The sequence below is a fragment of the Jaculus jaculus genome, chromosome 17 (assembly GCF_020740685.1).
Source record: "Jaculus jaculus isolate mJacJac1 chromosome 17, mJacJac1.mat.Y.cur, whole genome shotgun sequence".
Lineage (NCBI taxonomy): Eukaryota > Metazoa > Chordata > Mammalia > Rodentia > Dipodidae > Jaculus > Jaculus jaculus.
In genome coordinates this window covers 49,657,982-49,684,059 of record NC_059118.1, presented here as the reverse complement: position 1 = coordinate 49,684,059, position 26,078 = coordinate 49,657,982, and the positions used below count along the sequence as shown (strand labels likewise).

The 26,078-nt window shown below is 38.3% G+C and overlaps 1 pseudogene; it reads right to left on the bottom strand.

The window, feature by feature from the left end:
- The window catches only part of LOC101614819, a 46,901-nt pseudogene extending 21,076 nt beyond the window's left edge, over nucleotides 1-25,825 (bottom strand).
- Between the last annotated feature and the right edge of the window lie 253 nt (nucleotides 25,826-26,078).

Genomic DNA, 26,078 nt, shown 5'->3' with positions numbered 1-26,078 from the left:
AACTAATTAATTAAATTTTTAAAATAAAATAAAATAAAATAAATTTTAAAAGAATTTTTAAAAAGCCCCTCAGGTTCTAGGTAGAGGACTGTTCCCAACACAGAGGCTGCTTTCTCCCACCTTTTCCTGTAAGAACAGTGGGTTCTACGTAGTGGATTGCCCAGGATGCAAGAACCACCTTTCTTCCATCAGCCATACTTCTCATATGAGCAAGGCGCTCCAGGTATTTCAGATACAGAAAGCTAACATGAACCTGTCCAGAGAAGGGAGCTATATATTTCCATATGTCCACTTCACAAAGTAATATGTTCCCCCAAATCCCTTAGTAGATATCCCTTGCAGTCCCACCAAGCAGGATTGGTGTCACTTCCATATGCTAGATGCCAGGGTGGGTGAAGAGGGGTTTCCCCTCTATCTATAGTAACACCATGGTCTTCCAGGGAGCAAGAGAACAAGAAGAAGCCATCCTAGAGAAAATGGGGAAGGAGGGCCACCCAAGCACAACCCACTTCGGAAGCATAAAGCAAAGATGAAGTTTGTGTGTTTCTAGGACAAGGCTTGTTCCTTTCATGACTGTGACTACGAATTGTCACAGGGAGCTTAGAAAGGACTTGTGTTTTGGTACCTTGCACATGGTAGGCTTTGCATGAATTTTTCTTTTCCCCATGAGGATTAAAACTTGAGGTCAAGAAAGGCAGGATGTACTTATAATCTCAAGGTAGGAATATGATTGATATGTGATCCTGAAATGAAAGAATACAACAACTGCCTTCCCCACCAGCCATGTGGCAGTCAAACCAGCCCAGCTCAACCCTGGACAACATAGTCATTCAGTCGCTGCTCTCCTACAACCCTGTATGGTTTATCAAGTCATTAATACCATCTTTCATCATGAGGATAAGAATGACTTACGTATGTGAGCATGAATTAATTTTCATTGTGGAAGGTAAATACTCTGGCCTTCAGTATGGCAATAAGGAAGACTGTTCTTGATCCTTCTTGGTACTAAGTGAGGCTTGCTCAGCCTTAACTTATCTGTATTTAATAGGTTCCCTTCGTACTTGCTCCATGGAGCCAGAGATGTACATATTAAACATGGAGTTTTTGACAGCTTTCCCTTCCCTCGGGCAAGATTGCTGAACTAATAATAACTAAGATATCTTTTGACAAGTTCAGCTAAGAGCTGCTTAAGCTTAGTCAACTTCCATCAGCCTGTTAACACCTTCTCTCCCCTTCAGACCTGATTTCCTTGAATGATGGCAACTGAAGGGTGACTGGAGAAAAGTTTGAATTCCAGGAGAGGTGGTAGGTAAAACTGGGCAGAGAAGGTTAGCTGGGAATGAATACAAAACCAGACTCATATTGATCAGAGCAAGGACAATACTTTTCCCAAATACAATTGCAGCCGAAACCCATAAATTAGATGATTGAAGTAATAGGACACGTGAAATGGCTTTTAAGTCCACTGCTCACTCTGTGTAATAAATTTCAAATGACATTGAGGCTTTTAGTGGAGGGAATGATTTATTGCCATCTGCAAGAAGGAAGCTTTCAAGGATTATCTCTAAAGTGGCAAAACACTACTCCAAATTTCACAAAATTAGCAAAGCTTGGTGAAACTGGGAAACTGAACTGACAAGCAAGCTCAAAAAGAATGATTTGAATGGAACAAAAATACTGCGAATGGGCACTTCTTCACACTAACACCTCCCAAACAATCTATATTGAGCAGAAAAAGGAAACCTACTCTGATTTGTTAGAAAATAATCTGAGAATAATTGTCATTGTACATATATATATATATATATATATATATATATATATATATATATATATGTATATCTCCACAGTGCATAGAAAGTGTAAACATATTCAAAGTCACTTTCAGCATGGACGACATCTTAAATTCATTCACCCTTTCTCGCCTCAGGCAAAGCGCTGAATGCATTCCTTCACTTAGAAAGCACTGAGACAGTACAGCTGTAAACCACCTGAACAAGGGTGGGGGAAGCTGTTCTGAAGCTCATTTTTCATTTTGGCCTTTTCCTAAATTTGTGACTAGATGGGCAGGTAAAATGGGAGAGGTTCTTACAAATATGCACATTTGCCAAGCCGTAGGTCTGGAAGAAAGCAATAAGAAATCAAAGGATGGGGACACGGAGTAATAAAGATAATGTTGTAAAGCCCCATCAGAGACCCAGAGTGATTTCCTAGATCTTGTGCTTGTGCTCCTCTCCCCTTCCTGTCCACCTAGTCCTTGTATACTAAGTTCGTGAAGAATTGTAACATCAGCATTTGAAAAGAATCTTTTCTCAGCAGACAATGACCTACTATCATCAGCATTTTAAGTTGCACTTGAAAGGTAGGGAGCTGTGAGATTTGTGCAGTGTCTGTCTTAGCCCAGCAGCACCCAGCTATCTTAAAGGTCCAGACATAAGCTGATAGAGTTATGATCCTTCAGGCTCCAACCCTCGACGACCTCTTTTGAGAAGTCTCCTCTCTTTCCTGGGACACTTATTTAATTCCAGGTGAGCTGTAATAGGCATCCATTAATTAACTATCTCTTACACCTCCTTGTTTTCCTTCTAAGTCTCCTATTTTACCACTACAGAGACTGGGATTTAATTATCTCATCTGTCAGGACTAAAGTCTAAGAAAAGAAATGTTTTAGATATTAGCATAGTCTTGTTCCCTCCTAAATTAATGAAACTGTATAACTGTATTCTAATTTTTAATGATTTCTCAATTACTTTAAGATAGAAAATTAGCAAAAAAAAAAATGGCTCTTTTAACTCACATAGTTAGAATGAATACATTCCTTAGACACATTTTAAGTTACTGATCTTGAAGATGTACATGAAATATATGGTGAGGATTCAAATAGGAGAAAATGTGCAGTATAGTATCATGTCTTTATTCTCGTCATTTCATATAAACAAATTCTTCCTCTAAATGGCAATTAATGATAACATACTAGTGACACATTATATTTGAGGTAGCCAGTATCTCCTAATATACCAACACATTGGCTCTCACTGATCAATTATAAGATGTTGTGTCTCACAGATTTATGACATGAATAGCAAATAAATCAGCTCTTCCAGCATTTCTATTTGCACTAAATCTGAAGATGAAGAAAAGTGGCCTTTATCAGAGGAAATGAAATACTCCTCAAACAAGTAGACCTACAATTTTAAACAGGATGGAAAAATATTGTAGACAGGGTTAGACTCCGTTTAAACCCTGTGACTGAACTTAGAAATTAATTAGTGCTCTTTTTTTTTCTGAGTTCATGAGTTAAATAAAAACCTCATGTCCAATAATACTGGAGAATCAGCATAGACACTATTCCAAAATGATGTAATCTATCAGAAAGTGGTTTTCTTTAGAACCCCATCTGTCACAAGCTACTTCAAACAGTGGCCCAAAACAGTATGATGGTTTGTATTGATCATCCACTTAACAGGATTTAGAATCACTTTGGGGGATTATGTAGATTAGGTTAAGTAAGGTGGAAAGATCCACCTGAACCATGGCCAGCACCACCCCATGGCCTGGGCCCTGGGCTGTATGGGAGAGATGATTGGCTGAGCAGCAGCACTCATCACACTGTTCTGAATGCGAGCAGCTGCCTCCAGCTCCTGCCACCATGCTTCCCTGCCATGATGGACTGCAACCTGGAACTGTCAGCTGAAATAAGCCTTCCACCCTTACAGTGATTTTCGTCAGGTATTTTGTCCCAACAATGAGATGTTAGTTAATACAAATAGTGGTCATTTTACTGTGCTCACAGATTCTATGGACCATAGTTCTGAAGAGAACATAGTATTTCTGGTTCTGGGTATCTGTAATCTCAGCAAGGAAGGCTCCAACCACACAAGGGCTAAGATCATCTGTGGACTCCTTCATGCTGGTGTCCAGTGCCTGAGCTAAGAGGACTTACAGGCTGAGCCAGTCAGAAATATCCACATGCATATGCATGGCCTCACCCTGTGCCCTGGGCTTATCAGGACAAGGCAACAGGCTTCAGGAAAGAGGCCTTGACATGAAACATCAGGGCAACTGTGAGTGCTTGGCCCTTCCTGATCTAGCCCCAGAAGGCATGTGGCATCATTTCCACCAAATCCCACTGGTTACAATTGAGTCCTGAAAGCCATTGTCATTTCAAAGGGTGTGCAATGAAATCCTTCCTCTTGATGGAGTTTCAAAGTTATGGTGATGAACAGCACTGGGTTGGAAGATACTGCTAGACCCATCACTGGAATATATCACTTCCTACATCATCAAGGGAGGACAGAATATAAGGCACACTTAAAATCTTTTATATGCCTCCCTATGCTAAGTAGTTTACATGTAATATTACTGAGTTACCAACAACTTTATCCTTAAGTCCTTGCTTTGCTCATATCATTGCAGAAATAATAAGTTTTCAGTCTGTTTTCTTCACCAGTTGGCAAATTCCTTCAGAAGAAGGAATCAACTTTTACCTTGTTCCTAGTACTTTGTATGGTATATGATGTGTAATAGATGCATTGTGGAATAAGTCATCTTTGAAATGGAACTTACTTCATGGAGTAATTGCTCATGTAAATATCTTTCTTTGTTCAACTCTCTGTTTCTTGCTGACTTGCAAATTGTCTTTCCTCCAAAACATTACACTATGGCTGCCACAAAGCAAATCCTGATATATCTTCTTGACTTCACTCATCTCTTTCAAGAAGATTACCAAGTATATGGAAACAAATAATAGCCTTGTATGAAGTTAGAGATAATTATATAATTCTTCATTTTCTAATAATCAGAAATAAGCAGAATATATTTCTCAGATAAAGTGCAAAAAGTCCTTCCTACAAAAGCATAACAACCAGAGTTCAGATCCCCAGAGCCCACATAAACGCCAGGCAGGTCATGGTGGCACACCTGCAATCCCTGTGCACAGGAGGTGGAGACAGGAGATCCTTGAGGCAAGGAGAATAGATGAGTGGAACCAGGTAACCTCAGGTTTAGTGAGAGACTCTGCCTCAGTAAATAAAGGAGGACAATCAAGGAAGAGACCTAAAGTCAACCTCTGGCCCCACATGCACACACATGCATGTGCATCCATACACATCTGCATCCACATGCATGCAAACACACTCATACAAATGTATTACTTGTACATACACATGCAAGCACACATACACATATATACACATACATATGTATGTGTGTGTGTGTGTGTGTGTGTGTGTGTGTTATATTGTAGTGCTTCATAACAAACCAGTGTAACTGCCACTAACATACTGTGAAATTAGTCAAGACTATACACTAGCCAAGCAGTTCTCATATTGATTGGGCCAAAGTCATCTGAGAGCCCAATTGGTCTCAAACCCCATGGCTGGCTCTAGATACTAGATGTTGGCTGGGAGCATAAATGGGCAGCCAACTGGCAGACATGATTGAGTCTTTCCCTTAAATGCGTGAACCTCTCACATAATGGAGACTGTGTTCCAAGATGGTGATCCCAGAGCAAGCATCTAAGAGAGATGAAATAAAAGCTGTCAGGCTTGGGGAAAACTGCACAGCCTCAGTCTGCATTCTACTATGGAAGCCACCACGGTGTCCAGAGATACCACGGAAAAGGAAACAAGGTGCACTCTCAAAGGGTAGTGGAGAGATCTCAATGTGAAATGTCCCCCGCTGGCTCATGTGTTTGCACATTTGGTCCACATCTGGTGGTGCTGTTTGGGAAGATTGGGGAGCCTTTAGGAAGCAGAACCTTGCTAGAGGAAGAGGGTCACTGGAGGCAAGCCTCAAGGTTTTATATCCTGACCTCATTTCCTGTTTGTTCTACTTCCTGACTATGCCTGCAGTAGGACAAGCTCTGCTTCATGCCCCTGACACTGTCTTCCCCACCATGGAAGTTCACCTTAAAATGGTTAGCCAAATGAACCCATTTCCTTCCTTAAGTTACTTTTGGCAAGGTAGCTCTTCATAGTAATGGTAAAGTAACTAACACAGGTAGTAATCAGAAATGGACTGTCACCCTTAACCCACCACAGAATGGGAAAAATGAACAAGAAAACAAATGGAGAACACTTTGGTACAACCTCTGTCTGTGAATTAATTAGGCAAGTCAGACATGAGTACAGTATGTTCAAGATAAGTATTCTAAAATGGCTTCTTCAGGGTTTAGAAACACTGAACTCCACCTTTGCCCAATTGTTCTGGAGGGTTGAGATGCTCTATAGAATAGATGGATTCTATTTATTTATGAAGCATTTGAGACAGCCCAAGAACCCAAGTCAGTACATGGGATTCTAATACCCTGAACATCTGCCCATTAATTTTAACCAATTTTTAGTACAAATTAGAAAAAAAGGTTTCTGGGCTAGAGAAAGGATGTAGCGGTTAAGACACTTGCTTGTGAAGCCTGAGGACCCAGGTTCAATTTCCAAGTACTCATATAAGCCAGATGCACAAGGTAGTACCTGCGTTGGGTTTCATTTGCAGTGGCTAAAGGCCCTGATGTGCCCATCCCCTCCTTCCACCCCCCTTTCCCTCTTTCTCTCAAATAGTTAAAATAAAAATCTTCACTCTTGAGAGTCAGTCCTGGAAGCTCATGCTTTTTTTTCTTTTTTTCCGAATGAAAGCTTCCATGTTTGCCTCCAAAACAAAGAAAGAAAACAAACAAACAAACAAAAAAAGATTTCATGAGAAAATAGTCATAGTGTTAATTTGAAAAGAGAACTATAAATTTGTACTTATGATATCACCTCAATTATCTTTTTCTTTATATAGAATAAGTTGACGTATGTTTACAAATAGTGTATGGGGACTGGATAGATTTCTCAGTGGTTAAAGCACTTGTCTGCAAAGTCTAAAAACCCAAGTTTGATTCCCCAGTATCCACATTTTATGAAAAGTTATTTTTATTTCAAAATATTTATTTCTGTCCGTGTATAGTGTAGTGTATGAGAATGTACATGCACATAAGTTTGACATCAAGTGTCTGCTTCAGTTGCTCTCCCCTGTATTCTTTCTGAGACAGGCTGTCTTGTTGAACCTAGAGTTTATCAATTTTGCTATAATAGCTAGCCAGTGAGCCTGGGGATCCCCCTGCCTCTGCCTTCCCATTATTGGAATTACATGTTCACACACCATGCCTGGCATTTTATCTGGTACTGGAGATCAAAACTCACATCCAGGGTCTAGAGATATGTCTCAGCAGATAAGGTACTTGCCTGCAAAGCCTAATGACCCAGGTTCAATTCCCTAGTACTCACTTAAAGCCAGATGCACAAAGTGGTGGATGCATCTGGAGTTCATTTGCAGTAGCTGGAGGCCCTGAAGCACCTGTACTCCCTGTCTGTCTGTCTTCTCTCTCTCTCTCTTTCTCTGCTTGCAAATCAATAAATAAAAATATATTGGGCTGTTGAGATGGCTTAGCAGTTAAGCGCTTGCCTGTGAAGCCAAAGGACCCCAGTTCAAGGTTCAATTCCCCAGGACCCACATTAGCCAGATGCACAAGGGGGCACACGCATCTGAAGTTCATTTGTAGTGGCTGGAGGCCCTGGTGAGCCCATTCTCTCTCTTTCTGCCTCTTTCTCACTGAGTCGTACTCAAATAAATAAATTTAAAAAATGAACAACAAAAAAACCTGTCTCTGGCTTGGGTGAGGTCTGGACATTAGGAGAGTAGAGGCAACAGGAGTGGGAGGAGCAGGTCAAGTTACTGGAAAAAAGAATCCAGGAGTAGCATTGCATGTCTGTAATCCTAGTCCTTGGGAAGCAGTCACGAGGATCAGGTTCATGGTCATCCTCAAGGGTAATCTGAGCAACATGAGAACATATCTCAGAATGAAGGGGAGAGATCACCTTCCTGATAGTGGTATTTCTAACCTATTGCATACTAGGAACCAGATATATATATATATATTGGAGTCCAAGAGTTTACTTAAAAGAGAAACAATGGAGCTGAAGAGATGGCTCAGCAGTTAAAGACATCTACTTGCAAATCCAAAGGTCTGAGTTTGCTTCCCAAGCACCCATTTAAAGCCAGATGTATAAAGTGGCACATGCATCTGGATTCTGTTTACTAAATGGATTTTCTAAACATGTTACTCACTGGCAAAAGTCAGAGAAATAGTTCAGATAATGAAGTTTATGATTAAAAAGAAACGTGTCAGGTGTTGTCTTTGAAATTGTTGAACATTTTCAAGTACACCTTTTATCCAGCTTTCATTAGGACATCTTGTTCAGAGATCCCTAATGATTCATATGGTCATCTTGTTGCTGTAGGGAAATCTGAATTCTAACTTGGGTTCAGCTGAGACCCTCTTCATGGGTCTCCTGTGTGCTCCATACTCTCAACCATAGCTTTGCCATGTCCAACATGGTACTTGGTTCATCCAGATGATCACTGTGCCAGGGCTTCCTAAACTTTCTCCATTTGTGACCCCTTTTTATCTGAAAAATATTTGTGTTTCATGACTCCAGGTGGATAGGGATATAAAATAAGTATACATCAAAATTGGCTGATAACCAATAATAGAGAAATCAATTTGTACTTAGTTAACAATTAATTTATTAAAAATTAATATATTTATTTTATTTTGAAACAATTCTTCTAGCTTTACCATTTATCATAGGCAAAGGAAATTTGCATACTAACAATGTAGATGTGCTTGTTTATTTTTTATGAAGGATGAATATTTGATGCTATAGGACACAAGGCATTCTCAGCATTTCTGAGTTCTTTGATACATGTGTGTGAGTGTGAACAGGCACATGCCATGGCACACCTCTGAAGGTCAGAGGACAACTTCAAGTTTGGGTCCTCACCTGCCCCCTGGTTGGAGGCAGGGAGTCGCATTGTTCACTGTTGAGTTCACCATGCCATCTGACCCAAGAGCCAGATGACTCTCCTGTCTTTGCCTTCTCTTCACCCCGGTGCTCTGTGATTACAGATGCTAGCAGTGTAGCATCTGGCTTCCTGTGCTCTGACGTTCAGACGCAGATACTCAGCCATGTGTGGTAAGCCATGTTATCAATAGAGCTATGGCTCTGCTTATATACTGCTTGATACACAAAATGATAGAAAAATGACTAGGGCCTTTTGAAAAATTTTTGGAAATGCTGTCAAACTCCTAAGCAAAAGTCACTTAATATTTTTTTAAATGAAACTCAAGTCAGCAAATCAATCAACAATCTTTAAAAATCAAACATTCTAACTCAGTGCAATCCAAAAATATACAGACTTGATACTTACATATGAGGGATGATGGTAGGAAAATATCTAGTCTGTTTTCTGTGATTAATGCAATATGTTTCAATAAAAGCATAAAGATATGTAGTGGGAAAAAAACACTGCAATTCATCCCATATAATAATTTCAAATGTGAGCTAAACTGTTTCTCACGGTGTTAATTGGGGCCCCATGGCATGATGGCACACACAGGAAGTGTACATGTATGTCCACCAAGGCTGCAGTGAAACTGTAGGATACATACAGCATGGGCGATCACTGCAGGAACACCTCTGGCTTGTTATACATTGGATTCAGAATTGATTTTTGGTCATTACATGTTCAGGAATATTTTACTGTGGCCAAATTTTTTATGACACCACATTCAGTTAGGTGACCCACAGTTTTCATAGCTGTACTCTCGACTATTAAATCTGTATAGCTTTTTTAAAAAATATAATGGCATCCTTTATTGTTTTATAGCTATTCAGCAAATGTATCTGTCCTCCATAGAACCAGGTCATCTATGAAGTTCTCATTGACCACTCTTACCAATAATGAGTGCTCAGGCGATCTTTATTAAATTTCTTTCCAAAGGATAATGTGACATAATGCCAATAATGCTATTGCAATAAATATAATTTCATTAAGTTTCTTCACAGTTTTGCTGATATAAAGAGAAACCATAAACATCTCATTTAATGTATTGCATGATTATTGAATGAGTATATAAATAATAGTATATAAATAATTTATATTTATATGATCATAAAATTTCATTTTCAATTAAAAATATTTATGGAGTCTCATTAAAGTTCATGTATATCACTATAATTTTATGCACACAATCAATATGATTTTATATAGTATATATAGAGAGATGTCTGTAATATGTGTAATAATGTATCAAGAACTGGACTAGGGTCTTGAGATAAAATGAATGGTATGATCACAATCTAGCAGAGACTGACTAAGCCAAATGTGAGTTGGCTTAGTGGATAAAGAGCTTGCTGCTCAAACTTGAGTTTGTTCAGATTCTAGAGAACCCACATAAAATCCAGAAGCCATGGTGGGTTTCTATAACTCTCTGATAACAAGATGGGAGAAAGAATTTCCCTGAAGGTTACAAAACAAGTAGCCTGTGGAATGTAACTGTGAGCAAGAAGAATGAGTGACCCTTCCACAAAATGAGATGGAGGGCAAGAACCGATAACTAAAGGTTGTCCTCTATCCTCCACACACAGATTATACACACACAAACCTTTCTCTAAAATAAAGCATTAAAAAGCAATTGTATCTTCAATATAACATGATAAGTATGTATATATACATGAGCTGAGTGTTTAGAAGTCACCTAGCACTGGACCCCTAGTTTATAACCAAATATACTGAAGCTAAGATGTACATTTAGATGTCAGACCTGGGACGAGGCCCCATGCTACAAAGTCTACAGAAAGAGAATTACCTATGAAGAAAAGGTTTACACAATAGCATAGAAAATCAGCACAGCTCTGAATTTCACCTGAAATATATCTCACTGAGCTCTGAGGCCAGAATTTTTTTTTTCCTATTTGCAGAGAAATGGCCCTGCCCGGAAGCAGTAGAGCATTAATCTCACCATTAAAGCTCTGACATTGCTGAGATCTTTACCACCAGTGAGGAGCAATTATTTTTGTAGTAGAGGTCCATGTACCAAGAATTGATTCCCTGTGCATATGAATATCGCCTATTAGCCCCACTTGATAAGTGGGAGCTAGCTCACGCCTGCAGAGGAGGGCTACAATTGCCCAATGGAACAGCCGCTCTTCATGAATAAACATCACTCCTGCTATCACTAATGGGAATGTTCCATAGTGCTGGGGAAAAGGGAGCCATGGTCTTGTGATAAATCTGTCAAATGTGACATGCTCTATGTACAGAGCAGCACCATAGCTGATTAAATGAGCAACCCAGTGCATAGTACAATAGCGTGTCAGAGCACCTCACCACAGACAGCTGGCTTTAGCTCTGGCAGCCAAATGAGGGCTTAAAATAAGAGTCATTAGAAGGAACCTGTGTAGAAATGTCAGCGTGGTAAACATTATAAACTTATCTTACTAACATGCCCTTCACAGGCCTTAACACCCTACCTTGTGTTGGTCTTGCTTCTAGAATAGAAGTCAAGACAAACCTCCACTGAGGAGAGTGAGAACTGAGACACAGACAAGGCTTCTCTGCAGCCTCTGTGAGATTCAGAGTGGTCCAGTAACATGAACATCTCTGTGCATGTCACAGAGCATTTTCTAAGTGCCTCTAGAGGTATTTTCCCATAAGGAATTGATCTTACTCTTGGTCTCCTGTGAAGTGCAGACCCACAACCCACCTCTTGCTCTCCTTTGCCATTGTGAGCACAAGATATACTGTGCCTGGCAAAATTCTAGCAGATCAAAGCTTCCCCTTGATGGTCTGCTGTCTTTTTTTTTTTTTTTAACACAAGGACACACGACCTTCACATTATGCTACATGCCCCACTCAACATTAACCTCATTGGAGCACCAGCCTCTCTTAACATCTATCTGAAATTCCTTTTTAATGCATTTTTAATTTTCGTTTTTTTTCATTTTTATTGACAGCTTCTGTACATGCAGAAAATAAGCCATGATAATTCCCTCCCCTCTCCTACATTCCCCTTCACAAATCCATATTCCATCATATCCACCTCCCTCTCTCCATTATTCTCTCTCTCTTTATTTATTTATTTATTTTGTTTTACAAGGCAGGGTCTCACTCTAGCCCAGGCTGACCTGGAATTCACTATGGGGTCTCAGGGTGGCCTCAAAATCATGGCAATCCTCCTACCTCTGCCTCCCAAGTGCTGGGATTAAAGGCATGTGCCACGACACCTGGTTTATTTTCTCTTTTATTTTAATGTCATCATTTTTTCCTCCTATTATGAGGTTCTTATGAAGATAGCGCTAGGCACTGTGAAGTCAAGGCCAATTTCTCTCTGGTCAGTTGCATTATAAGCAGTCTTATCCTTCCTTTGGCTCTTACATTCTTTCCACTACCGCTTCCACAATGGGCCTGAGCCATATTAGGTGTAATAGAGATGTTTCAGTGCTGAGCACGCCTCTGTCACATCTTCTCAGCACTATAGTAACCTTTTGGGCCATCCCAGTGGTCACCACCATCTGAAAAGAGAAGTTTCTCTAACCAAAAGAGAGTAGTATTAATATATAGGTATGAACATTAAAGGTAGGTAAAGTGCTTACAGGACAGTTTGGGGAGAATAATATATGCATTTAGCCAAACAAGGGCAGGCATTACACTCCTAATGCTCATGGTTAGGCTTTTGATTAGGTTTTCAGTACCAGGCATGTATTCCCTCCCATAGAGCAGGTCTTCAGTCCAATTATAGAGCAGTTGGTTTCCCCCATAACATACATGCCATTACTGCACCCATTGGCTCATTTGGCCTGTCTGGACAAATTTGAGGCTTGCAGTGTCCATTATTTTCACTGATGATGATTTCTGTCTCTTATGAGGCTGCATGCAGTGCAGTTTTTACCAGCTTTCTGTCAGCCTTTCTATCAGAATGTTTTCAGGTCAGCCCCACTTTGATTTCCTGGTGACCATACAGCCCAGGCATGTGGAGTCTTTAGCAATATGGTCTTATCATATACTCCTGGTGGGGATCCAAGAGCCTTGACAATAGCCTTTAATTCTTTGGAGGCACCAGGGACTTCCCTGACCAACAATTCACTGGAAAGTATCCCATTCCTAGCACTGACATTTTTCTAGTAACAGTCTATGGTTTCTGGGTATACCAATATCCAAAAATGTAGGTTATCTTTTGCCTTATTCATTATATCCTGAATTTTGACTAAGCCTCCCTCTACCCTCCTTTTAGTCTATCTCTTCCCCTGACCTCACATAGGATATTCCACCTGCAGTGATTTGACCATCTACTGACATATATATAGTACTATCCTCTTAAGTCTATCCCTCTCTTCCTTCCCTGTAGCCCTTTTCTAGCTTACTGGCCTCTGCTACCAATTTTTACTACAACTCACACACAAGTCTGAACATTTGTAACTAGGATCCACATATGAGAGAAAACATGTGATGTTTGCCTTTCTGGGCCTGATTTATATCACGTAGTATAATCCTTTCCAGATCCACCCATTTTCATGCAAGTTTCATAATTTCATTTTTCTTTACTGCTAAATAGAATTCCATTGTACAAATGTACCATATCTTCCTTACTCCTTCATCAGTTGAGGGACATGTAGGCTGGTTCCATTTCCTAACTACTGCAAATAGAGCAGCAATAAACAAGGTTGTGCAAGTATCTCTAAGCTAATGAGAAGAGTGCTTGGGATATATGCATAGGAGTGGAATAGTTGAGTCATGTGGTAGATGTATTTATAGCTATCTCAGGAACTTCCACACTGATTTCCACAGTGATTTCACCGGATTGTAGTCCCACCAAAGGTCTAGAAAGCTTCAAGTTTTTCCCCACTTAGTATTATGTTGGCTGTAGGTTTGTCATAAATAGCCTTTATTATGTTGAGATATGTTCCTTCTATTCCAAGTTTCTGTAGGACTTTTACCATGAAGGGATTTTATCAAATGCCTTAGCTGCATCTGTTGAGATGATCATGGGATTTTTGTCCTTTAGGTCATTTATGTAGTGTTTTACATGTATCGATTTGCATATGTTGAACCATTGCAGCATCTCTGGGATGAAGCATACTTGGTTGAGATGAATGATCTTTTTGATATATTCTTGTATTTTGTTTGCCAATGTTTTGTTGAAAATTTTGGCATCTATGTTCATGAGGGAAATTGGTCTGTATATTTTTCTTTTTTTGTTCTATCATTGTCTGGTTTTGGTATCAATTTGATTCTGGCTTTGTAAAAGGAGTTCAACAAAATTCCTTCCTTTTCTATGTTATGGAAAAGTTTAAGAAGCAGTGGTATTAATACTTCCATGAAGATCTGGTAAAATTCAAAGACTACAGAGCATACAGAAATTCCTGGAGACTAAACAGTACACTACTGAATGGTGAATTGGTCTTTAAAGATGTCTAAAAGGAAATCAATAAATTAATAGAATCAAATAATGATGAGAATACAACACACCAAAACCTTTGAGACACAATGAAAGTGAATCCATCTGGACCTGGATGTTTTTTAGTTGGATCTCTGTACTAGTTATAGGTCTATTTAAATGGTTTATCTCATCTTGGTTTAATTTTTATATGTCATATAAATTAAGGAAATCATCAATTTCTTTTAGATTTTCAAACTTAGAGGTGCATATATTCTTAAAATATATTCTTATGATTTTCTGAATTTCTTTGGTATCTGTTGTAATTGTGCCTTTTTCATCTCCAATTTTATTAATTTTTGTGTCATTTCTCTTTCTTCTGGTCAGATTTGCTAAGGGTTTATCAATTATTGTTTATCCTTTCAAAAAGCCAACTCTTAATTTCATTGATTCTTTGGAATTTTTGTTTCTATTTCATTAACTTCTGCCCTACTTTTTTTTTTATTATTTCTACCCATCCACTAATTTTTAGTTTGCCTTGTTCTTCTTTTTCCAAGGCCTTAAGGTGAAGCATTAAACAGTTTATATTCAAATACTCTAATTTCTTTATATATGCATTTAGAGTTATAATTTCCCTCTTAGACTGCTTTTATTGTGCCCCAAAGGTTTTGATGTGTTGTATTCTCATCATTATTTGATTCTATTAATTTATTTATTTCCTTTCAGATGTCTTTAAAGACCAATTCATCATTCAGTAGTGTACTGTTTAGTCTCCAGGAATTTCTGCATACTCTGTAGTCTTTCTTGCTGCTGATTTGTTGTTTAATCCCAATTGTGGTCAGACAGAATACAAGGTATTATTTCAATTTTCCTGTGTTTGTGAAGATTTGCTTTGTGTCCTAATATATAATCTATTTTAGGGAATGTTCTACGTGCTTCTGAGCAAAATGCATATTCTAAAGCATTTGGATGGATGGAATGTTCTGTTATCTGTTATCTGTTAGGTCCATTTGTTCCATGATATCATTTAATCCAAATGTCTCTCTCTTTTTTTTTTTCCAAGGGTGACATGACATACCAGTTAATGACAGGGAGTATGAATTCAGCTGCTACAATAATACTTGGTGTAATCTGTGACCTTAAGTCTAATAGTGTTTGTTTGATAAAACAGGGAGCCCCTATGATAGGTACATATAAGTTTAGGATTATAATGTCCTCCTGTTGAATTGTTCTCTTTTTTAGTTTTTATTTATTTATTTATTTATTTGAGAGCGACAGACACATAGAGAAAGACAGGTAGAGGGAGAGAGAGAGAATGGGCGCGCCAGGGCTTCCAGCCTCTACAAAAAAACTCCAGATGCGTGCGCCCCCTTGTGCATCTGGCTAACGTGGGACCTGGGGAACCGAGCCTTGAACCAGGGTCCTTAGGCTTCACAGGCAAGCGCTTAACCAGTACGCCATCTCTCCAGCCCTGAATTGTTCTTTTAATCAGTATAAAGTGACCTTCATTATCTTTCCTCACTAATGTTGGTTTGAACTCTATCCTGTAGTCAGATATTAGAATAGCAACCCCTGCTTATTTCCTGGGCTCATTGGCTTGAAATGCCATTTTCCATCCATTCACCCTAAGGCAGTGTCTATCTTTTTTTGTTTTAAAGAAGCTAACTTTTTTTTTTGTATTTTTATTTATTTATTTATTTGAGAATGATACACACAGAAAGAAAGGGGCAGGTAGAGACAGAGTGAGAGAGAAAGAAAAAGAGAATGCTCATGCCTGGGCCTCCAGCCACTGCAAACGAACACCAGTCATGTGTGCCCCTTTGTGCATCTGGTTAACATGGGTCCTGGGGAATCGAGCCTTGAACCGGGATCCTTAGACTTCACAGACAAGGCCATAACCACTAAGCCATCTCTCCACCCTGACAGTGTCTATCTTTTATTGAGAGCTGAGTTGTCTGGAGGCAATAAATAGCATGATCCTGCCTTTTAATCCAGTCTGCAAGCTTGTGCATTTTGGTTGTGGCATTAAGGTCACTGACATTAAGAGTTACATTGGCCAGCCATACAGGGTGGTGCATGCCTTTAATCCCAACACTCAGGAGGCAGAGGGAGGAGGATCACTATGAGCTTGAGGCCACCCTGAGATTACATAGTGAATTCCAGGTCAGCCTAAGGTAGAGTGAGACCCCACCTCAAAAAAAATAAAATAACATAAAAAGACTCATTTTTGACAGGTATGTATTTATTCTTGCTATTCTTCTTTTGTAGAACTTCCTGTCTTCCCTTTACTCTTTTAACTATTTTTTTCCTGTTTCCACATGTGTGTGATTTGTTTTCAATTCACCATTAAGGATTCCTTCAATTATTTTCTGTAGAGATGGCTGAATTTTCATAAATTCTTTAAGCTCTTTTTGTTGTGGAATGTCCTTATTTCTCCATCAATTTGGATAGATAGCTTTGAAGGATAAAGTAATCTTGGTTGACAGTTTTCATCTTTCAGAACTTGGAATACATCTTGCAAGCCCTCTGGCTTTTAAAGCTTGTGTTGAGTAATCCACTTGTAATCCTGATGGGCTTGCCTTTATATGTGACTTGCTTTTTCTCTCTAACTGCTTTCAATATATTTTCTTTGGATTGTGTGTTTAGCAGTTTAATGATAACATGGCAAGGAGAGGTTCTTTCCAGGTTTTGTCTTGTTTGGTGTTCTAAAAGCTTCCTATATTTGCATTTCTTTCCCAATTGGGGAAATTTTTCTTCTATGATTTTGTTGAAAACACCTACTATGTCTTTGAAGTGAAATTTTTCTCCTTACACTATACCCAAATTCTTAAGTTTGATCTTTTCATAGTGTCCCAAATATCTTGCAATTCTCATTCATACCTTCCTATTAGCTTGTCTTTCTCTTTGTTGGACTTTATTAGATCTGCCACCTGGCCTTCTAGTTTAGATATTCTATTTTCTTCATACATTCTATTGGTGAGACTTTCCACACTGTATTTTATTTGACTTACTGTGTTTTTAAAGGCTAGTATTTCTGCATAGCTTTTCTTCAGTATTTCTATTTCATTACTCATGTCTTGTAATGACCTCTTTATTTCATTAAGCTGGTTTCCTGTTTTCTCTTGGAATTCCTTCAGGACTTTGTTTATTCTTTAATTCCTTTGTTTTCTTCTTTGATTCCTTTTATTTCTTCTTTGATTTCTTTGATTACAAATAAAATCATTTTTTAAAAATCTTTGTCAGGCATTTCATCTAAAACAGTCCCTTTGGGGGTCATTTCTGATAGATCTATAATTTTTGGTGGGGTTATATTATCTTTATTCTTTGTGTCTCTTGTATGATAATGTAGTGATTTTTGCATCCTGAGTTGATTTGATGCTTAGGTTTTCTAATTATCTGCAGTATTCTTAGATGTGGAAATCCAACTATATATATCTAGGAGTTTAAGGTTCTAAGTGTAGCACTTGTACTCCAGTTCAATAGCAGAAATAATCCTAAGTATTGAGTTTGCCTGCTAGTCAAGTATTCTAGTGAGCTGGCTGGAAAAATTTACTGGCAAATTCTAAAGTTAAACTGAGCAATATACATATTCATTAAAAACCAGCACAGAGGGACTTCCAGGTAAGACGGCAACTTAGGAGCCATGCCAATCAAGCCTAGGGAAGGATTTAAGCAAAGCCCCAGCAAACTACACTCTTCTTCTGAAAAGTGAAGGAGTACACATTATTTTTTCACACAGCAGAGAAGCCAGAGAGACCAAGAACCACCAGAAAGGAAGAAAATGGCCCAATCCGTGCACCTGCCTGGCAATGCCCCATCAGGCATGCCAAGCAGCAGCAGCAGCACAGGAAACAAGGTACTTTTTCAATTCTATCGACTCCTTGCAAAGTTAAGAAAACAGAAGTAAAGACAGCTGAGATCAACCAAAGAGCTACTGAAAAGGATACAGGTAGAACTGCATGAGCAACTGCAGAAGTCTGAACCCCACCATCCCCCACCATCAGAGCCCTGAATGTCCAGCATTCAGCCCACAGTGGAAGCACAGCCAGCACAGCTAATTAGAGCTCCAGTTCCAATACACAGAGGGATCTTGGCATTGGTGAGATTGGAAGCCACCCCAAAAGGTAATGAGGTCCAGAGACAAAAAAAAGAAAAAAAAAAAAAAAAAGCAGGTTCATAGGCATGCATTGGAAGAGCTAGTCTCTCTTCCCTTGATAGGGCATGTTATGGGTTGTATATTATTGGTTGGCTTTATCATTTTCAAATAACCTGTATTTGTGGGTTGAATATTGTTTTGTTTGATGTTCTCATAATTATAGGGCCTTTGTGTTTTGTTTCTGTCATCATTAGGGGCAGTGTCTGATGTAGATCCAGGTTGACCTGGAACCCAATTCAGAACAGAAATCTTTACTTCCAAGCTGACAAGATTAAGGGTGTAGAACAACACACATCTTTAGGAATTTTGGCTTTATCTGTTTGTTTTAATCCCTACAATTGCATACTTTGTGCTAATTTTTATTGATTGTATATGTTGCTCAATTGAAGTTTAGAATTTGCCAGTAAATTGTTCTACCCAGTCTGCTAGAATACTTGCTTAGCAAGCAAACTCAACATATAGGATTACTTCTGTGGCTGAATTGGGGTACAAGAAGTACACCTGGCAGCTTGAATTCATATGCTGAGGGTATATAAATGTGGATTTCCATGTCAGGGAACACTGCAGATAAATAGAAAACTTAAGCATTAAATCAATTCAGTCCCATCAAAAATTATAAATCCATCAGAAATGATCACCAATGAGACTGTTTTAGATGAAATGCCTGACAAAGATTTCAAGAAAATGATAGTATCTATACTCAAAGAAATTAGAGAAGATATGAAGGTAATCAAAAAAGAAAACAAAGGAATTAAAGAAGAAAACAAACTTTAGAAAGAGAACACAGGAAACCAGTTTAATGAAATTAGGAAGTCATTACAAGACATGAGTTAGGAAATAGAAATACTGAAGAAAAACCAGGCTGAAATTCTAGCTCTGAAGAATACAGCCAGTGAAATAAAAAAAAAAATAAATAAAAAAAAAAAAACAAAAAAAACTCCATGGAAGGTCTTACCAGTAGAATGGATGAAGCAGAGAACAGAATATCTAAACTAGAAGATCAGGTGGCAGACCTAATAGAGTCCAACAAAAGAAAGACAAGCCAGTAAATAGTAAGATATATAAGGGTATTTCAAGATATCCAGGACACTATGAAAAGATCAAACACAAGAAGACAGGGCATAATAGGAAAAGAATTTAAACCCAGAGGCTTAGTAGGTATTTTCAACAAAATCATAGAAGAAAAATTTCCCAAAATTGGAAAAGAAATGCCAATGCAAATACAAGAAGCTTTTAGAACAACAAACAGAGAAAATATGGAAAGAAACTCTTCTTGCCATGTTATATTTAAACTAATAAACACAAAAACCAAATAAAATATATTGAAAGCATTTAGAGAGGAAAAGCAAATCACCTACAAAGGCAAGTCCATAAAAATAGCTGCAGATTACTCAATGCAAATGTTAAAAGCCAGAAGGACTTGGAATGATGTATTCCAAGTTCTGAAAGATAACAACTACCAACCAAGATTACTTTATCTTGCAAAGCTATCTATCCAAATTGATGGAGAAATAAGGACATTCCACAACAAAAAGAAACTAAATGAATTTATGAAACATAAACCAGATGTACAAAAAATCACTTGAAGGAATTCTTACTGCTGAAGAGAAAGCAAAACACACACAGGAAGAAGTAGGGAAAAAAAACGCTCAAATAACAGTTAAAACAAATGAGTAAAGGGAAAACAGGAAACATTATTAGACTTAAGGTCACAGATAACATCAAACACAATCTAGTGGGTGACTTCAATACCCCACTCTCATCAATTGACAGGTTATCCTGGCAAAAATTAAACAGAGAGACACCTGAATTAAATGATGTCATGGAACAAATGGACCTAACAGATACCTACAGAACATCCCATTTTAATGCTGCACAATATACATTCTTCTCAATAGCACATGGATCATTCTCTAAAATAGACCATATATAAGGACAAAAAGCAAATCTCAACAAATACAGGAAAATTTAAATAATCCCCTGTACCCTATCTGACCACAGTGGGACTAAACTGCAAATAAGCAACAAGAAAAGTTACAAAGCATACAGAAACTTATGGAGACTAAACAGTACACTATTGAATTATCAATGGGTCATTGAGGAAATCAATAAATTCATAGAATCAAATGATGATGATAATACAACCTACTAAAACTTTTGGAACACAATGAAGGCAGTTGTAAGAGGGAAGTTTATAGCTCCAAGTACCTATAATAAGAAACTAGAGGCTTCTCAAATAAACAATGTAATGCTTCACTTTAAGTCCTTAGAAAAAGAAGAATAAAGCAAACCAAAAATCAGTAGATGAGAAGACATCATAAAGATCAGAGCAGAAATTAATGGAATAGAAGCCAAAAGGCAATCCAAAGAAGCAATGAAACAAAAAGTTGGTTCTTTGAAAGGATAAACAAAGTTGATAATCCCTTAGCAAATTTGACCAGAAGCAAGAAAGAAGAAAATAATCAATAAAATTAGAGATGAAAAAGACACCATTAGAACACATACCAAAAAAATCAGACAATTATAAAGACATACTTTAGGAATACATATGCTTCTAAATTTGAAAATCTGAAAAAAAATGGATGATTTCCTTTATTCACATGACCTACCAAAACTAAGTCAAGATGAGAGAAACCATTTAAATAGTCCTATAACAAGTACAGAGATCCAAGCAGTTATAAAAAGTTTTCCAACAAGAAAAAGTCCAGGCCCAGATGGATTCACTGGTGAATTTTACCAGATCTTCTGGAAGAACTAACACTACTGCTTCTCAAAATTTTCCATAACATAGAAAAGGAAGGAATTCTACCCAACTTCTTCTATGAAGCCAGTATCACCCTCATAACAAAACCAGACAAAGACAGAACAGGAAAGAATATTATAGACCCATCTCCCTCATGAACATAGATGCAAAATTCCTGAACAAAATATTTGAAAAAAGAATACAAGAATATATCAAAAAGATTATTCACCACAACCTGTCTTTATCCCAGGGATGCAGGGATGGTTCAATATACACAAATCAATAAATGTAATACACCATATAAGTGATATGAAGAACAAAAATCACATGATCACCTCAATAGAGGCAGAAAGAGCTATTCACGATAAACCTACATCCATCAAATACTAAGTGGAGAAAATCTTGAAGCTTTTCCACTGAATTCAGGAACAAAACAAGATGTCCACTGTCTCAACTTTTATTTAATATAGTACTGGATGTCTTAGGTATAGCAATAATGGAAGAGACACTCATAAAATGGATACAAATTGGAAAGGAAGATATCAACTTATCCCTATTTGCAGATAATATGATTGTTTACATAAAAGACCCTAAAAACCCTACCATCAAACTGTTAGAACTGACACACACTTTTAGCAACATAGCAGGATGCAAAATAAATGCACATAAATCAATAGCTTTCCTATATACTAGCAACAAGCATGCAGAGGATGATATCAGGAAATGATTCCTATTCTCAACTGCTTCAAAATAAATAACTAAATAAAGTACCTTGGAATAAACTTAACCAAAGAAGTGAAGGATCTCTGTATTGAGAACTTTAAAACACTCAAGGGAGAAATTACAGAAGATACAAGGAAATAGAAAGATATCCCACTGTTGGATTGGAAGAATCAATCTTATGAAAATGTCAATCTTACCAAAAATAATCTACACATTTATGGGAATACCTATTAAAATTCCAATGGCATTCTTCACAGAAATAGGAAAAAAAAAATCTTAAAATTCATTTGGAAATACACAAAACCCCAAATACCCAAAACAATTTTGAGCCAATTTTAAGCTATACTACAAAGTCATAATAACAAAAAAAGCATGGTATTGGCACAAAGATAGACATGTAGGTCAATGGAACAGAATAGAGGACCCAAATGTTAATACAGACAGCTACAGCCATTTGATTTTTGACAGAAATGCAAAGAATATCCATTGGAGAAAAGACAGCCTCTTCAACAAGTGGTGCTAGGGAAACTGGGTATCTATATGTAGAAAGATGAAAATAGATCCTTGTCTTTATCCATGCACAAGAATCAAATCCAAGTGAATCAGTGACCTTAATATCAGACCTGAAACTCTGAAATTGCTAGAGGAAAAGGTAGGGGAAACCCTTCAACATATTGGTATAGGTAATGACTTTCTGAGTATAACCCCAATTGCTCAGAAAATAAAACCACTACTGGGATCTCATGAAATTAAAAAGCTTTTGTACAGCAAAGGATACTATGAATAGAGCAAAGAGACAACCTATAGAATGGGAGAAAATCTTTGCCAGCCACACATCTGACAGGGGATTAAAATCCAGAATATACAAAGAACTCAACACAGAGAAAAAAAAAGAAATGAAACAATCCAATTAAAAAAATGGTCTATGGGCTATGGGCCAGGCATTGTGGCACCTTTGATCCCCACACTCAGGAGGCAGAGGTAGGTAGGTCTCCATGAGTTTGAGGCCACCCTGAGACTACATAGTTAATTCCAGGTCAGTCTGGACCAGAGAGCAACCCTACCTCGAAAAACAAAATAAATAAATAAATAAATAAATAAATAAATAAATAAATAAATAAATAAATAAATAAATGGTTATGGAATTAAATAGAGAGTTCTCATCAGAAGAAATACAGATGGTATATAGACATCCCAAAAAGTGTTCTACATCCTAGGCCATTAGGGAAATGCAAATTAAAACTACCTTGAGCTGGCATGGTGGTGCACGCCTTTAATATCAGCACTCTGGAGGCAAAGGTAGGAGGATTGCTGTGAGTTCAAGGCCACCCTGAGGCTACATAGTGAATTCCATGTCAGGGCTAGAGTGAGACGCTACCTCAAAAAAAAAAAAAAAAAAAAAAAAAAAAAAAAAAAAAAACTACATTGAGATTCCATCTCTCTCCTGTTAGAATGGCTACCATCAAGAAAACAAATGACCATAAAAGTTGGCAAGGATACAGTAAAAGTGGAACCCTTCTACACTGTTGCTGGGAATGTAATCTAGAACAGCCATTGTGGAAATCAGTGTGAATCTTCTTGAGAAAGCTAAAAATAGATTTACCATATGATCCAGCTATAGCACCCCTAGGCATATACCCTAATGACTCTTCTCACTAACTTAGTGATACTTGCACAACCATGTTTATTGCTGCTTTATTCACAATAACTAGGAAATGGAACCAACCTAGATGTCCATCCACAGATGAATGGATAATAAAGATATGGTACATTTACATAATGGAGTTCTATTCAACAATAAAGAAAAATGAAATTATGGAATTCTCAAGGAAATGGATGGATCTGGAAAGGATTTTACTAAGTGAGGTAACCCAGGCCCAGAAAGCAAAATGTCACATGTTCTCTCTCATATGTAGATCCTAGCTACAAATGTATAGACTTGCATGTGAGCTGGAACAAAAAATCAGTAGCAGAGGCCTATAAGCTAGAAAAGGGCTATGAGGGAAGGAGGAGAGGGAAGGATTTTAGGAGATGGTGCTGTATATATTTAACTAGAACAGTTACAGGGAGGGGAAAGGCCTAAGCAAGTTCAGGGGAAGAGATTGTATAAAAGAAGGGTGGGGTAGGGTCAATCAAAATTCAAGATATTCTGAATAAGCCATCTGAAAATCTAATTTCTTAAATAATAGCACATCCAGATGCCATAGATTGTTATTAAAAATTTTTCATTGCCAGGGATGGGATACTTTCCAGTGTGTTGTTGGCCAGGGAGGTCCCTGTTGCCTCCAACACATTATAGCCTATTGCCAATGTTTTTGGGGTCATGTGAGGAAGAGATGGTAGGACCCTATTGCTGAAGACTTCACATGCCTGTGTGGCAAACTCATTGAGAAATCAAGCTGGTGCTAAGCAGAAAACCTTCTCCCATATCTCAGCCAACTGAAAGCTCAAAAAAGCTACACTGCCTGCAGCCTTATGGGAGACAGAAGTCATCAGTGGTGAAAACAATGGACACTGGAAGCCTCAAGTTTAGCCAGACAGGCCAAATGACTGAACGGGTGCAATAGTGGCATGTCTGCTCTGGGGAAAACAAGCTGCTCTCTAACTGGACCAAAGGCCCACTCTATGGGAGGGAAACATACTTGGTACTGAAAGCCTAATCAAAGCCTATGTCAGGGGAGGTCATGAGCCTTAGAAGTATAAAACCTGCTCTTGTCTGAATAAATGCATATATTACTCTCACCAAATTTCCCTGAAAGCACTACACTTAATGTTCCTATTCATATATTAATGCTAATCTCACTTCTGGTTAGAGAAGCTTCTCTTTTCAGATGGCGATGACCACTGGAATGACCCAACAGGCAACGTAGTACTGCAAAGAAGAGATGGAGGAGTGTCTGGTGCTCAAACAACTCACACCCTTCAAGCTCAGGGTTCATTGCCGAAATGGTGGCAGAAAGAATGTAAGAGCCAAAGGAAGGGTACCACTCCTTATATACAACCATCCAGACAGAAACTAGCCTCTATAGCCAAGACCTCTCAGTACCTAGCAATACCTACACAAGACCTCATAATAGGAGAAGATGACAACATCAAACTAAAAGAGAGACTAATGAAGAGAAGGAGGAGATATGACAGAGAGCAGAATTATAAATGGGAAAGTGGGGGAGAGAAATACCATGGTTTGTTTTCTGTTAAGTATAGAAGTTGTCAATAAAAATAAATCTATTAAAGTTAAAATAAAATGTTTTTTAAAAAACACAGTGAATAAAAGTGTGGGGATTAAAACAAACAGATAACCTTATAACCTTATAAAGCCAAAAGTCCTAAGGGTGTGTGTTGCTTTCCACCCTTAATCCAGTCAGCTGGGAGGTTGAGATTTCTATTCTAAAATGGGGTCCAGGTCAGCCTGGGTCTGATTCAGACTCTGCTTGCAACAATGTCAGAAGAAAGACAAAGTCCCTGTAAATCTGAAAGCATCCACAGCAACAATAGTCATCCTCAAAATACAGCTTACTTGAGAATGGTAAAACCAACCAAGAATATATAACCTGTAACTTGCACTGACATGGAAACAGAGATTAGCACTTCCAGTGTAGGCCTATGTACCTGCTTTTTAGTCAGTCAGCCTCGTTACCTTTTGGGGTGACTTCCAATCTCACTGATGCTGAGTGCCCACCTCAATTCCTCTGTGTTGTGCTTTGGATCTGGTGCTCTGATCAGCTGCACTGGATGCTCTGCTGTCAAGGACTGAACAAGTTCTCCCAAGGTTCATGGTTCTGAAGCCTGGGGGATGGGAGACTACAGGAAGCCTGAAGCTAAACTGGAATTGCTCACCTGGCCCTGCCTGTATTCCTTTCAGCAGCTCCTCAGCTGGTCTTAGTTGGCTCCACTTCTGGTTTCTTAATTTTGTGAGGAGGCTGATGCAACTGGAAAATCCCCTCATTTCGTCTCTGCTCCTGCAATATGGTGCTGGACCCAGCGGTATGTGGTCTGGGCCGCAAGTGCCTGGGCAGGATTCTGGCAGGTTTCCTCCTGGTAGATTTTGGTCTCTCCTACTTCTCCACTGTGGCAGATAATAACCTATACACCATTACTTTTTAGAAGAATAGTGTATTTTGCTTTGGTTTTGTTTGAACTCCTCCCTTGGCTAGCTTGGCATGACTCCCATGCCACCACCTTACTCAAAAGTCTATCTA